Source organism: Sarcophilus harrisii, chromosome 1 (genome assembly GCF_902635505.1).
Source record: "Sarcophilus harrisii chromosome 1, mSarHar1.11, whole genome shotgun sequence".
In the NCBI taxonomy this organism is placed as follows: domain Eukaryota; kingdom Metazoa; phylum Chordata; class Mammalia; order Dasyuromorphia; family Dasyuridae; genus Sarcophilus; species Sarcophilus harrisii.
This window is the reverse complement of record NC_045426.1, coordinates 383,945,414-383,961,147: the sequence shown is the minus strand read 5'-3', so window position 1 is coordinate 383,961,147 and position 15,734 is coordinate 383,945,414. Positions and strand designations below refer to the sequence as shown.

At 33.1% G+C, this 15,734-nt stretch overlaps 1 long non-coding RNA gene across 1 annotated transcript in view; it reads left to right on the top strand.

Moving 5' to 3' along the window:
• Positions 1 to 4,586, top strand: part of LOC116420537 — a 37,815-nt gene extending 33,229 nt beyond the window's left edge. Inside the window, exons 2-3 of the long non-coding RNA XR_004230886.1 lie at positions 677 to 890; positions 4,310 to 4,586. This is a non-coding gene — a long non-coding RNA (uncharacterized LOC116420537). The remainder of the gene's footprint in view (positions 1 to 676; positions 891 to 4,309) is intronic.
• Positions 4,587 to 15,734: the final 11,148 nt, after the last annotated feature.

Sequence of the window (15,734 nt, the reverse complement as noted above, 5' to 3'; positions counted from 1 at the left end):
AATAAAATGAAATTTGTTCTTTGTGCACTATAACTAAAGTTTTATTAAAAAATAATAGTTGCCTTTATTGACAATATGCTTTCTGATAGGTTTAGATATTTGTGTAATAAAGCTTATGCAATGCTGGCATAACTAAGCAATTTAGATTAATTCTTTCTTCTTGCATCGTTCATAGGTATGGTTCAATTAGAGTTGGAAAGGCATTGAGAGAAAACTGAGAGAGAACTGAGATTATTTTCCCAAGGTCACATTGATAAGTGATGTGAATAAACTTAAAAGATTAATTTTAGATCTTGCTTAAGAACTTAGGTCATCTAAGAGTTTATAATGGCAATAAATAATTGAACAGGCTAATTATATTATCATTATTAAATTAAGGGTAATTACTTCCATTTACTTATTACTTTGTGATTTAGAAAGTAAGCTACTCCTCTCTGTCCTTGTCAAGTAGATAGCTCAAGTATCATTATTTTCAATTTACAGATAAATAAAAGAAGTAGTATTCTCTAAATGGAAAAGGCAGCATCAGCGTCAGGAATACCAGGGTTCAAATCCTGTCTCTGACCCATACTTTTTCTGTGACTCAGACCAAGTTATTAAACTCAGTTCCCCAGGCAAGTATCTAAGGCTGTAGGTTAATATGCAATTGCTGATTAAAATTTTCTTTTTCATCTAGAGTTCCTTAAACCAATGGAATTCCAGATTTTTTCATCAACTGATACCTCTTCTCAAGAAAAGAAAACAAAAGCAAAACACGGAACAACATGACTGAAGAAATTGAGCTTCAAAGAAGTTAATGTGTTCCCAGTTATATATGTGATATTGCTGGAGTAGGGGCTTTTCTGTCTCCAAATATAGTGATGCCTTTTCTATGCTTAACCCTGTCCAAGGTACTAATGAGTTTTCTAGAAATCTTCACTTGGTATCTTCCCTCAAGGAACTCACAGTGTTATAGAGTATAACAAACATTTCTACACATGAAATAATTAGAAAACAATTATTTATTAATTTTTAATTGATAAGATTTCCATCATATTAATAGATCCTGAAAAATTTCAGAGATATTTCTAATCTCATTACTCAGGGTTTTTTTTTTTTTTTTAAACCTATCTCCAAAAGTGTAGTTATATCGCCTTTTGCCAACTTCACAAATCCAACCTGATTTCCAAAATTACCAATTCCTGGAAAAGGTAAATTTAAATCTCTTCCTTATAGTATTTCTTCTATTAATGCTTTTGTTTCCAAAAAAGTATCTATGCCTATGTTAACTCCCTCTTCATTTAGTGATGGGAATAGAAAGGAAATAATTAGGTTAATAATCTTTTTTTCTTTTTAAATTATTATTCTTCATTGGGGTGTTCATTTCCTGGATCCCTATTTTCCTGTCTCCTCTTGGAATTTATTTCCCGTTCAACTGGTACTCTACTTACTGGAATTTAGTTTCCTTCTGTGGCATTTAAAAATGTTCAAGAAAAATAATTTCTGGGTAAATTAAGTATTTGATTAATAATGCTAGCATTTTAACAAAAGAATGATCATTTGGCACTTAGACTAAAGATCTTAGAAAATGTTTAAAGAAGTTTGTATTTAAGAACTAATATAAATTTAACAAAGGAGCACAAAAATGAACAGCAATGGTTATAGAAAATAAGTGCCATGAATAAGATGAAAAGGAAGAGATCATTGTTATCTAAAATATAGCTAGAGTATTGGATGAAGACTCTGGAAGACGAGTTCAAATCTGAATTCAGATATTTATTAGCCATGTGATTCTGGGCAAGTCACTTAATATTTCAATATCTCAGTTATCTCATCTGTAAAATGGAGATAATAAGTATACCCACTTCCCAGGGCTGTTATGAGATTCAAATTAAATGGTATCCACAAAGCACTTTGCAAAGCTTAAAGTGCTATATAAATGTTAACTATTGACTTATTATTAAGAATAATGAGAAGGCCAATTTAATTGAACATGATAAATGTAGGGTGCTGGCCCAAGTAGAAAAATCCTGAAGAGAAAAAAGATTATATTTAAATGCTGAAAATGTATCAATGAAGGAGAATTTTAAGTTTCTAGAGATGGAAAATATTTTGTTGGAGAAAGACTCCTATATGAGTGAAATTTAGAGCATAGAAATGGAGAGACTAGATTTAGAACCAAGACAGGTTAATACTTTTCCTGAGATTGGATGAAAAAATAAGAGAGTATATGGTGATATAGATGTGTTTAGGGGGAGGTGAAGGTACATCTCACAGAAGAGGGCCTTGATCTCACTGAGAGAGGATGGGAAGACAAGAGATGATATGAGAAGACATGAAAAAGGGGAAAGAATTAAAGGCTGGAGGACAGAGATATTTTACTAAAGAAAGTTCTGGAGTATTGAGAGATTACTACTAGAATTGTGAAATAGTGTTTGGTACTACATTAAATTTATGTGAACAATGTCCTTATCTGAAGATTAGAAAGGGATGTTAAGAGCCCTCAAGAATAATATTCCTGGTTTCCCAATACATCAAAGAATCACACGGGAGATGCATTAAATTATCCTGGTCACCTACAAACTGAATGAAGGTTTTGGCAGGATTAGAAAAGGTGCTCCAATTTCCTTTCCTTCCTTTTTCATTTACTTGGGGAGACAATAAAGTTTTATTCCTAAATCTACTCCCACTTTTTTTTTTAACCAACCTTCTCCATCAGTCTAGTAATTAACTATCAAGGTTAAATTTGTTGAAGATCTTCATTGGTAAGTGCTAGATATTTATTCTAAGCGTAAACAACCAACCCAATAAATGTCCAACTTTAGTGGATGTTTTTCCAAAAAGATCTGCTCTATCCCAGATAGATTCTTCCTGCCCATTGCCATGTATTGCAGACAATATCTGTCCATCCCCAATGAATTGTTTCAGCCAAAAAGCAAAGACAAATGAAGGTTTATTTTACTTTAGCCTTCCTTCACTGAGACTTAGGGTAAGTTCAAAGAAGAATTCAAGACTAAAGTAAACAGTGCCAGGCCTAGTTGGCATCTTGCTTTAGCCTGGAGAAAGAGTCCTCCCACACTAAGTACTCTACTAGCCCCAGAAACAGCACATTCAACAGAAAGTCCTTTATTAACTGCTATGTTGTCTAAAAGCTTCCTCTAAAATAATAATGCATTGTTTTTCAATAAAATATTTAATGAGGTTCACTCAATGGCAAAGCACAAGAGAAACAAACAAGGTACAAATGAACCCTTTATTGTATCTTTTTTATTTTTGTTAATTTCTAGTCCCACTATTAAAAAATGTTTTGGCACTAATTCCTTTCCCTCCTCTCCATTTGCTTCGCTTCTTTCTATTTTCACAGTAAAGTTGGCACTTCCTTTTCAATAGTATATTTATCAAATATCTATTGCAGAAACAAGAAGGGACTTTGATCAAAACCAAGAGGGAAAGAAAGGATATAAAAGAAATTGAAGCATTTAAAAACTCCTCAGTCTTTAAGAGGAATTGTAAGAGAAAATGTCAAAGCCAAAAGGCAGGGCCCACAAAAATAAAAGAAACATTTGATGTGATGAGCCACAGAATAAACGGATTTCTCAGCTAATGTTTCTTTTGCAGAAAAATGCCAGGTTGGTTTGTGAATAGGTTTTGTTATAGTCATCTTAATTAGATGGCGCCTATGCCATTTATAAATAAAATTGTTATGATGAAAACCAAATGCATAAAGGAAATTAAATAAATAGAGGCATCTACCATACTCCTAGGAGCCATATTAATGTAGGAAACTTCACCTAATAGTTGAATGCATTCAGGCCAGATCTTCATGACCATGGCCAAATAAGACTAGGACCAAAACATTGAGCCTATTCAATTCCTCAGGGCCTATCTTGCTGGCTTTCGTTAAGCTGAATCAATATTTCTGGTTGCCCACCACAAGGGCAAGGTGTGACCAATTGCTCAGACCGAAAATTTTGGTCCCGTTCAATCTGGTCATGCTTATTTAGGCATGACATGTGTCTGATATGTTTCAAATGGAGGTCAAGGTCTCAGCTCAAACTTATATCTGCACACCTACTCCAAATGTGCTGGGGGAAGTTGGGCCATCCCACAGATTATTAAATTTGGAAAGAACAGCCAATAGCTTGCAAGCGAATTCTTCTCAAGAAGAAATTTAATCTCATGCAAAAAATTCCACTAAGTTTAAAGTATGAGAAAGTGGATTTGTAATTTATTGATTTGATTTTTTGTCAAGCAGCCATCATCTAGGCCTCTAGGCACATTAACAAAATATAGTAAAAACAACATCATGTCCTTTCATATCTTTTGCCAGGGTTCTGAAGTCTCATAATCAACCTAAAGCCAGAATATCAAGCATCAGGATCTAACAAACTCAAACCACAGTGAAACATGGCCTTCTACTACTGGTCCAGAAAGTAGTTATTGAGGTAATTAAAGAGAGGTGAACATGCTACTGACATCTTAATGGGAAAACATTAAGGTGATGATTTCTTGTGTTTTTGCTGCCTCCTGACATTGGTGAAGTACATGATATTTTAAATATAACAAATGTAGTAATAAGCTGAGAAAAAGTGTTATAACTTTGGTAAAATCTGAAATGCTTTTTTGAGCATGTTGGTAATACCATTTAAAAACTTATTAACATTTTATTCTTTGTTTGAAAGTCTTTTTAAGATATTCAAGGAAAGAGAGATTTTGATTCTATATAAAAAAGAGTTTAGCATATGCAGGTTATTAAATTTGAAATTTTGTCCAAGGAGTGAATAAGTACTAATTGAACATTAATAAAGCAGAGGATAAGATAATAATTGAGTTAATAAGCTTATGGTCTAGGCACCTGGATTTCTTGTCAAGTGCAATCCAGGATCTTATCTGTTGAAGTTGCTTTGGGACTAAGAGACTTCCACAAAAAGGGTGAACTAGCTAGTAATGCTAAAAGGCACAGTCCTTTATTACAAAAACTTTTAACTTATCTATGTGAAGACATGAGGACATTATTTGAGGCACCTTAAGGTCATGAAGAAATCAGAATAAAGAAAAAGACTCAAGATAGATTACATTTATATCTAAATCATCAGAGAGGAAGAATGCAACTTGAATTCTATCACAACCAAAACACATTATTAAGCAAAAGATGTGATGATGTTCAGGCAAAAGAAGAAGGCTTTAGTGATAACCTTGCCAGGAGCTTTTCTCAGGATAAGGTGAATCCAGGCTAAACCAAGGTATGACTCCTCAGTTTCCTAAGGCAGTGCCTGGATTCCTTTTTCATTCCAGGTCATCTGTATTAAGCAAGCTAATACCATCCCTCATTTATTTATTTATTTATCCATCTATCTATTTATTTGTTTGTTTGTTTATTTATTCATTCATTCATTTATTCGCTCACTCACTCATTTATGTATTTGTTTATTTACTTATTTGTTTATTTATTCATTCATTCATTTATTCGTGCATTCATTTATTCATTCATTTATTATTTAGTTATTTGTCCATTCACTTTATTTATTTTTGAGATTTTCAATAGTATTTTATTTTTCAAATACTTGTAAAGATAATTTTCACCATTTGTTTTTGTAAGACTTAGTGTTTCAAATCCTCCCCCCGTCTTTTTTAGCTCTCCCCCCCACAAGACAGCAAGTAAACTGCTATAGATTAAATATGTGCAATTCTTTTAAACATTTCCATATTTGTCATTTGGTGCAAGAAAAATCAAAATGAAAGGGAAAATAAAATCATGAAAAAACAAGCAAGCAAGCAACCAAACAAAAAATGAAAATACTATACTCTGATCCATATTCAGTCTCCATTCTCTCTGGATGTGGATGGCATTTTCCATTCCAAGTCCATTGGAATTATCTTGAATATGACCCTTTCTGTAATGAGAGGTGGATTCTTATTCGAGTACGTCTGACCAGTTTTCTATTTCTGATGTCACAGGCACAGCCTGGTTGGATGTGGATGATTCCAGCATGGAAGTCGCCAGCAAGAGCAGGAACATTGGGCTAGAGGAGGAAGGTGGGAGGAGGATCTGTCTAGAACAAAAGTGGCTTGTTATAAACCTTGTGGACCTGAAAGGGGAACTTTATTTCCTCCCCTTCAAATAAGCAGAGGATCATTTGAACTACCACAATACCTCTTGTTTATGCCTAGGGAGATCCAACCATCCCTTTTGTTCTCTTCTTTCAGAATAGAACAAGCAAGTGAGTTTGAATTAGGGTGTAGTGAAGAGGGGAGTTTATGAGAACTGGGGAGGAAGAAAGCCTTTTCAAAATGCAAGATCAGTATTCTACTACCTCTTTGAAATAAATTCCTCCAATCTGCATCATCCTGTGCAAATTGCACCCTGCACTGACTCTTGTTTTTCTTTTCTTTTTTTTTAAATTAAAGCTTTTTACTTTTCTGAACATATGTGTGGATAATTCTTTAACATTAGCCCTTGTAAAACCCTGTATTCCAATCCCCCCTTCCCATACACCCTCCCCTATATGGCAAGTAGTCCAATATATGTTCAACATGATAGAAATTTAAGTTAAATCCAATATATGCATACATATTTATACAATTATTGTGCCACACAAGAAAAAAAGAGAGGCAAAATAAAATTCAAGCAAACAACAACAAAAAGAGTGAAAATGCTATGTTGTGAATCACCCTCAGTTCCCACAGTCCTCTCTCTGGGTATAGATGGCTCTCTTCATCACTGAACAATTGGAACTGGTTTGAATTATCTCATTGTTGAAGAGAGCCATGCCCATCAGAATTGATTGACGCAGAGTCTTATTGTTGCTGTGTATAATGATCTCCTGGTTCTGCTCATTTCACTCAACATCAGTTCATGTAAGTCTCTCCAGGCCCCTTTGAAATCATCCTGTTGATCATTTCTTACAGAACAATAATATTCTATAACATTCATATACCATAACTTATTCAGCCATTCTTCAACTGATGGACATCCACTCAGTTTCCAGTTTCCTGTCACTACAAAAAGTACTGCCACAAACATTTTTGCACATGTGGGTCCCTTTCCCTCCTTTCAGATCTTTTGGGATACAAACTCAGTGGAAACATTGCTGAGTCAAAGGGTATGCACAGTTTGATAACTTTTTTGCTGACTTGTTTTTCCTCTTGAATCCATCTCACATTACCATCTTCAGCTACTTTAGCATTCATGTTAATGACCCATTAAACCTTATGCAGTCACAATTTTTTGACTCTTTAATTTTGCAGACATATTTTTCTAGGACAGTGTTTCTCAAACTTTTTTTTCTCAGAATTCCTTTATACTTTTAAAAGTTATTGAAGATCCTAAAGACTTTTTGTTTATTTGAGTTATATCTGTTGATAGTTATTATATTAGAGGAGTGCATGAACTGTTCCAAGAGGACTAGCACCCTCTAATATGAGGGCTTTCAGAGCCCTTTTCAGGGCTGCTCATTTACCTTTGGTGTTCACCTTCACCTAATTCTCACTTGTGGCTCCAAGAAACTGTAACATGTGGAATAGCCACAGCTCAGTAAAATCATCTTAAAATAGACAATAACATCTATCTAAAACCATCAGCAAGCAACATAAGTAATGGGAATAAATTGTAAACATTCCCCATAAGATCAGGAGTGAAACAAGTTTCTCCATTATCCCCATTATTATTCAATATTGTATTAGAAATGTTAGCTTTAGCAATAAGAAAAGAAAAAGAAATCAAAGGAATTAGAGTAGGTAATGAGGAAATCAAATTATCACTCTTTGTAGATGATATGGTATACTTAAAGAATCCTATAAAATCAACTGAAAACTACTAGAAAACTAAAAAAAACCCTAGAAAACTAAAAACTACTAGAAACAATGAACAACTTTAGTAAAGTTGCAGGATACAAAATAAATCCATATAAATCATCAGCATTTCTATATGGTACTAACAAAATCCAGTAGCAAGAGATACAAAGATAAATTCTATTTAAAATAACTGTAGATGATATAAAATATTTGGAAGTCTACCTACCAAGACAAAGTCAGCAACTATATGAACAAAATTAAAAAAACACTTTCCATACAAATAAAGTTAGATCTAAACAACTGGAAGAATTTCAAGTGCTCATGGGTAGGCTGAGCTAATACAATAAAAATGACAATTCTATATAAACTAATATACTTATTCAGTGCTGTACCAGTCAAACTGCCAAGAAATTACTTTACAAAGCTAGAAAAAATAATAACAAAGTTCATTTGGAAGAACAAAAGGTCAAGAATTTCAAGGGAATTAATGAAAAAAAGGCAAAGGAAGGTGGCCTAGCTGTACCAGATCTAAAATTATATTATAAAGCCATGGTCATCAAAACCATTTGGTACTGGCTAAGAAATAGAGTGGCTGATCAATGAAATAGAATAGGTTCACAAGACACAATAGTCAATGACTAAAGTAATCTAGTGTTTGAGAAACCCAAAGATCTCAGCTTCTGGGATATGAACTCACTATTTGCCAAAAATTGCTGGGGAAATTGAAAAATAGTAAAGCAGAAAATAGCATTGACCGACACCTAGCACCATATTCCAAGATAAGGTCAAAATGGGTTCATAATTTTGACATAAAGGGTGATTACCCTGATTTGCAGAGAGAGAGAGAGAGAGAGAGAGAGAGAGAGAGTGGATTTTTCAACCTAGCGGTCGGTAAAATTGATTTCTATTCCTGGCCACATTGTGTAACTATTTTCTGCTGAGGTAAGGGGTTAACTGACTTGTCCACAATCACATAGTTAGTAATTGTGAAGTATCTGAGTCTAGATTTGAACTCAGGTCCTCCTAACTCCAGAGCTAGTGCTCTATCCACTGTACTATCTAGCTGCCCCATAATGTATTATTAAAGGGATGATTCATGAATATTTAGAAATTAAGAATAGATCATGCCAAAATAATAGCTTTCCTTTTTTGATTCAGTTGCTGCACTAGACATATAAGGCCTAGGTTTTAGTAAGCCATTGGACAAAATCTCTCACTATATGCTTAAGAACAAAATGGAGAAATTGACCTATGTGACTATGTGGTTAAAACTGTCTCAATTACTGGACTTAAGACATCTTTAACTTTATTATGTCTGACATTTTAAAAAATCAATGACATGGATAAAATAATAGATGTCAGATTTATTAAAATGTCCAATAATAGTAAATTGAGAGTAACCCTTGAATTGCAGGGTCTGGAGCCTGAAGTTTTTAAACAAGTTAGAAATGTGTGTGTGTGTGTGTGTGTGTGTGTGTATGTATGTTTATGTGTGCATGTGTATATATATGTCTGTAAGCACACATGCATATATGTATGTATTAAATGTATAACACGAGTATATATATATATATATATATATATATGTGTGTGTGTGTGTGTGTGTGTGTGTGTTTGTGTGTGTGTATTGAGACATATGTATATGGCCCGGCCTAATGTGACTAATAGAGAAAAATTTTCTTTTATATGCCCCTTTTACCTAGGGTTCAAGAATGTAGAACATATTTTTTTTCCTTTTCCCTTGTTTATTGTGCATAAGGATCTGCTCCTAATCCCTTAAACAAATGTCATAAAGCTCCAGGATTTCACCTTTCTTAAAGTGTAGAGCCTCACTTCTATTATTTGTCAAGATGACTATGGAATATTTCTAGAATTAAGACTTTTACCTTACAAACTGGCTTAAGTTGAATTGGAAGAAAGCCAGTTGAAACATAATTGATATATCTACAACCATACTGAAACACTCTGTCAGCTCACTCATACAGTTGTTAGGCATTGTGAAGATAAAACATCTGAATGAGTGAGTGAATCTTTGATGCTGTTGAATGAATGTTTTGGTGTCATGTAAACACAGCTGACAAGTAACTCTCAGACATTGCAAGGGGATTAAGCATAGGTAGGTAGCAAAAGTTTCCAGTCTACAGAATTTTGTAAGTATGTAGACTTTCATTTTTTGGGTGATATTTGAGTTATTTTTCCTTATAGTTTGAGTAAAAGATCTCTTAAAGACATTTCAACTTTGATTTTTCAGATCTTTCTAAGTTACTGTTAAACTTAAAAATTTTAGAATATATTAAGGGCTAGGTACTGTAGATAAATGCACAATGGTCATCACCTATGGGAAAATTAGACTCTACTGCAACATTTACACAGATTAGTAAGAATGAGATAATTTAAGAAGGGAAAAACAATACCAACCAATCAACTGCATTAAGGAAGACTTCATAGAGCTGCTAGTATTTGAATTAAACCCTGAAGAAAACAAAAGCTTTTAAAAAGAGGAGGTAGGTAGGGAGTTCACTCCAGGGATGGTGGACAATCTGTACAAAGACATATTATTTTTATGTCAGGGTCTATGAATAGAAGAATAAATCAATATCATTTCATGGTAAATTTTTTTTTTATAATTGCTCTAATTTGCACAAAAATGGTGTTTGGGATAACTCATGATATGCATTCTGATAATGGGAAAATACAACAAGGATCTGTGATTTTAATAGTGCTGAGACCTTCCCATGAATTGTGTGTGACTTAAAAGTTTAAAAGACTCACAAGTGATTTTTGTGATTGTTGCTATAATCTACGACAGTGTTCATTATTAATCCATCAAAAGTTTGATGAAACAAACTTGGGATAAAAATGTGATCATTTTAATAATTATATCTGTAAATTTTCCATTTGGAGGTAATAATACTAAATTTTTTTCTCGATTTCTGAAAATGAATTCTGCCAATTGGACAACTTTATCAATGTCAGAATGGGAAATCAATGTCGGAATGGAGCCTTCACTTTAACAAAAAACACTAGTAGAGAGGATCTAGTGGTTTTTGAAAGTAAAATTCAGTTAAATGAAACTTTAAAACCCCATATTGCTATGATTTGAGCAGTGCCTCAAGGGAAGATGCCAGAATTGTTGTTGTTTTAAATTTGTCTGTCTTCTCTGAATAACACATCTCTTTTTAGAAAGCTAAAAACCTCAAGCACTTCACAGGAACACAAAGTTTTCACATATGACAATATTTCATTAATAAGAGAGAAAGAGAACACACACACAGGCAGAGAGAGACAGACAGACAGAGACACACAGAGACAGAGACAGAGAGACACAGAGACAGAGACAGAGACAGAGACAGAGAGACAGAGAGTGTGTGTGTGTGAGGGAGAGGGAGAATGAAAGAGAGAAACACCCTCTCATTCCAAAGTATTTCATAATGCTCTTTTACTTGAGATTAGAATGCAGACCAATTTGTAGGATTTCAAATATAAACTGGAAACATGTTTATTTTTCCCTACTTTGATGAAATTCGGCTGTTTGTACAGCACTTTGAAGTTTATTTATTATTATTAAATTGTATTAATTGTTTTTGAACTTTATGCTTTTGTCCAGGACTTTGAGGGTTTGTGGAAAGCATAACATAAGTGTAAATTTAAATAATTCAAAGAATTGGATCCAACAGTTATTTATAATTGGCAGCAGAATATGGCATCCAATTTATTACAAACTTACATGCTATGGGTTTAGAACTAATTTTAACTTCCCCTTGAAGTTGGAATTCAAAACCTCACTCATGGTTTGACATGGTATTATCCGAAGAGAATGTTTGCTTCATAATTTGAAACAAGAACCTGGATATTTTTGTGAGATCCAATATTATTTCCATATGAGGGAGTAGGATTGGAAAAAAAAAGGGTTTGAATAGAGACTTTGAATAAAGAAGAGTGTCCATTTCAAAATGCCCCAGGGATCTAGTCCTGGGGGACTTTATTTAAAAGTTTTATGATAAATGAGCATTATTTGTTTTCTATGTCCAACTGGGTCAGATAACTTTCCAAAGCTTAACCTGTCATCCTGGGTATGAATGGTAAAACATTTTAAAATAGGACCCTGCTTCTTCTTCTTTCCCTAAGATCTTGTGCCAAATAAGTATGTAATTCTCTAGAAGATAGGAAAAAGAATGGAAACTTGAATTCCATTTATCTCTGTTGCATATGACAGATTTTTCTCTGTGTTGTCACCTCTCACTTATCCTTGGGAAGGCCATGTGATATAGTCATGAAACTTGAATTCAAATCCTTGTTAATTCTTATTTTTAACTGTGAGATCTTGTCAAATTACATCCTTCTGGGACCTTAGTTTTTTCATTTATAAAATGAAGGTGGGTTGGACTAGATGATTTCTTGTGTACTTTCCAGTGTTATATTTATAACCCCTTGATTTTCTCTGTAGCCATATGCAAAGAATATTGTAAAAATATTGTGTTTAGATTTTAAATAATATTGAATTTAGATTTTAAAATGCCTGTGGTGCAGAACTTATTGGGAAATTACATACAACTCTATAACAAAATATACTTTAGTGAAATAATGTGTAGTAAGACATTACAAAGTTCATCCTTGCCAATAATGTATACTTCCCACCCACCTTCAGGATGTCTGTAGATCAGGAATATAGGAAAGGAAGGATCCTAGGAAAGTATTAAGGATGAAACTTTGGAGTCTGGTTAGCTGGAGCCATTTGCAGTGACCTTATGAAGAGATTCGATATGCTATCTTGAGAGGACAAGAAGAAGGACAAAATATGGAGTAGCAAAGTCAGATTTGGAGGATATAGAAATAAGAAAAAAATCAAGAGGATGAAAAAGAAAAAGTGGATGCTGAGCCAGGGGTTTTCTTTGCTTTATGTCTCTGACTTGATAAGCCTAGTACTCTGTCTCCTACTGGCATACTGGCATACCATGGGCCCCTGTTCCCTCTTTAAATTAAATTTTACAAAATAATATTAGGACAATTCTCTAGTCTGAACTCCTCTCTGAGGAAATTCTACCTGAATAAAGGAAGCCTTCTCAGGACTGAATTAGATTTTTAGAAAATAATATCTTCCACTTAATTCTTTTCTCTTTTAGCTATTGAAGTACCTTTTAGATGCTCCTTCAATATTTCCATTTTGGTGTGAAAGAAAATTCTTTATTCTGCATTTTAGGTACAAGTTTGCCAGAAATATTTTTCTGCTCAGTGAGTAAAAATGCAACTTTTTGCTTTTAGCAATTTCTCTAACACAAACCATTTTGAAGATTACTTATAGTCTTCATGAACAAAGAAAATTTCACAGTAAAAAATGATCCAGGCTCCAGAGTTGGGGGTAACAGTTTGGTTAACCATTTGTTTTTTTATCAAATATATCAATAGGCATTCAACTTTTGAGTGATCCTTGAAAAATCATTTAAACTCTCTTTGACCATACCCTTCAGGGATTCTCCTTTCCATCTGGTCAAGGGTGAACTTGAGAGATACTTCCATTAAGAGAAATAATAGATTTTTTTTCTTTCTATTAGTCTGATTTTTAGCCTAATCCAATCAAGGCATTGGAAAAGCATATGCTGCTCTTAAGTGGGTCTATCAAGTGCTCTTTTCCCAAGTCTAATCATTTCTTTAATTCTATTCCCAAGGAGATAAGAATTTCTCCCTCAACTTTCAAAATTTAAAGGACATGAAAGAAAGAGATTAGGGCTATGGAAAAAGAGAGAAAAGATTTAATGGATAATATTATTTTTAGGAGTTTCATTAAATATTAATAAACATTTTTTTCATTTAAGTAATGTTGAAAAGATTTTAGATAAGAAAATTGCCCTGATATTATTTTTGTAGTTTAAAGAGACAACAGGAAGCAAGGGATTAACTTGGGGAACAAGATCCCTAGTATCTGAGGTTTTCCTATGCCAGGGCCACAAGACACCCCCATATAGGGTATTGAGACTTTTCAACGTTCATTCTCTAAGCAAATTGTAAATATTGTTTTTTCTCTCCCTTGTTTATATAGCTTAACGAAGCAACCCACAATATACAAATAAGTGTTCTCACATCTTTCTGAGACTGGAGTGCTTGCTGCTCATTTTAATTCTTTCATTTTTCTCATTTCCGGTGTTTTAAGTAAATATTATTTTGCCAATATTTGTAAGTTTTATTCTAGTTTAGTCAAAGAATTCCATTGTAAAACGGTGGCTTATGAGCAGAAGTTTTAAAAGTATCACTAATCTATGGCTGGAATGAATCTAGAGAGCAATCAGTTCTATTCTCTCATTTTATACATAAAGAAATTGAGGTTCAAATGTTTTAAGTAATTTGCTGTGGGTCATATCAGTAAATTTCAGAGTAAATTTCAATTTTAACCCAAATCCACTAAGTGCAGAGCTAATTCTCTTTCCATGGCAATATCCTGTCATCCAAATGATAGACTTAATTTGATTCGAGGAATCTAAACATATCATTGATATGATATAAAAATAATTAATCATGTATTTTTATGGCTGTATGGTCTAGTCATTTTCAGTCATTTCTGATTCTTTGTGACCCCTTTGGAGTTTTCTTGGCAAACACTTGAAAGGTATAAATGGATTTTTCCTTAAAATGGTAAGAAGCATCTGCTTAAAAACTTCAGAAAGCATTATCTGTAATAGGATAAGCTAGAAGCCTTCCCAATAATATTAGGAGTGAAGCAAAGAAGTCCATTACCACTACTATTATTCAATATTGTACTAGAAATGTAAATAATAGCAATAAGAGAAGGAAAAGAAATCAAAGGAGTAAGAATGGGTAATGAAAAAATAAAACTCTTTTGCAGATAAGATGATATCATACTTGAAAAATCCTAAAGATTCAACTAAAAAAAGTTATTTAAAACGATTAATAATTTTATCTAAGCAGCAGAATATAAAATAAACCCATAAAAATTATCAGTATTGTCATATATTACCAACAAAGCCCTGTAAGAAGAGATAGTAAAAGATATTTCATTTAACATAATAAGGAAATATAAAATACCTGGGAGTATACTTGCCAAAACAATCCCAGAAACTAAATGAACATAATTATGAAACACTGATTATGCAAATACAGTCAGATTTAAATAATTGGAGAAATATTAATTGTTCATGGATGGGCTGAGCCAATACAACAAAATGACAACTCTACTTAAAATAATCTATTTATTCAGTGTCAATCCAATCAATCTACCAAAAAAAAATATTTCATTGAGCTAGAAAAAAGAATATTGAGATTTATTTGGAAGAAAAAATGGTAAAGAATATCAAAGGAATTAATAATAATAATATATATATATATATATGAGAGAAATCTAGCAGTACCAGAGCTTAAACTGTGTTACAAAGAGGTAATTATCAAATCTATCTCATACTAGTTAAAAAATAGAATAGTGAAATCAGTAGAATAGAGAAGGTATACAAAATAGCCATAACTTATTTTATTGCACTTTACAGATAATTACTTTTTTTTTTTTTCAAACTGAAGGTTTATGGCAACCCTGCATCAAGCAAATCTATCGGACGCATTCTTGCAATAGCATGTGCTCACATTGTGTCTCTACATAACATTTTGGTAATTTCCACAATATTTCAAACTTTTAAATCATTATTATATATATTATGATGATCTGTGATTAGTGATCTTTGGTGTTGCTAGTGTAATTATTTTTGGGACACTAATCCCAATTAGTTTTGGGATAAACTGCATCCATAAAAGACAGTGAAGTTAATTGACAAATGTTGTGTGTTCTATTTCAACAACCTAGCATGCCCCCATCTCTCTTCCTTTCCTAGGGCCTCCCTATTTCCTGAGTCACAACAATATTGAAAATGATCCAATTAATAAACTATCTGAGTAATAAGACCATTCATGTCAACTATGAAAAACTTAGGGTGGAAAATGCTTTTCGCCTTCAGAGGAAG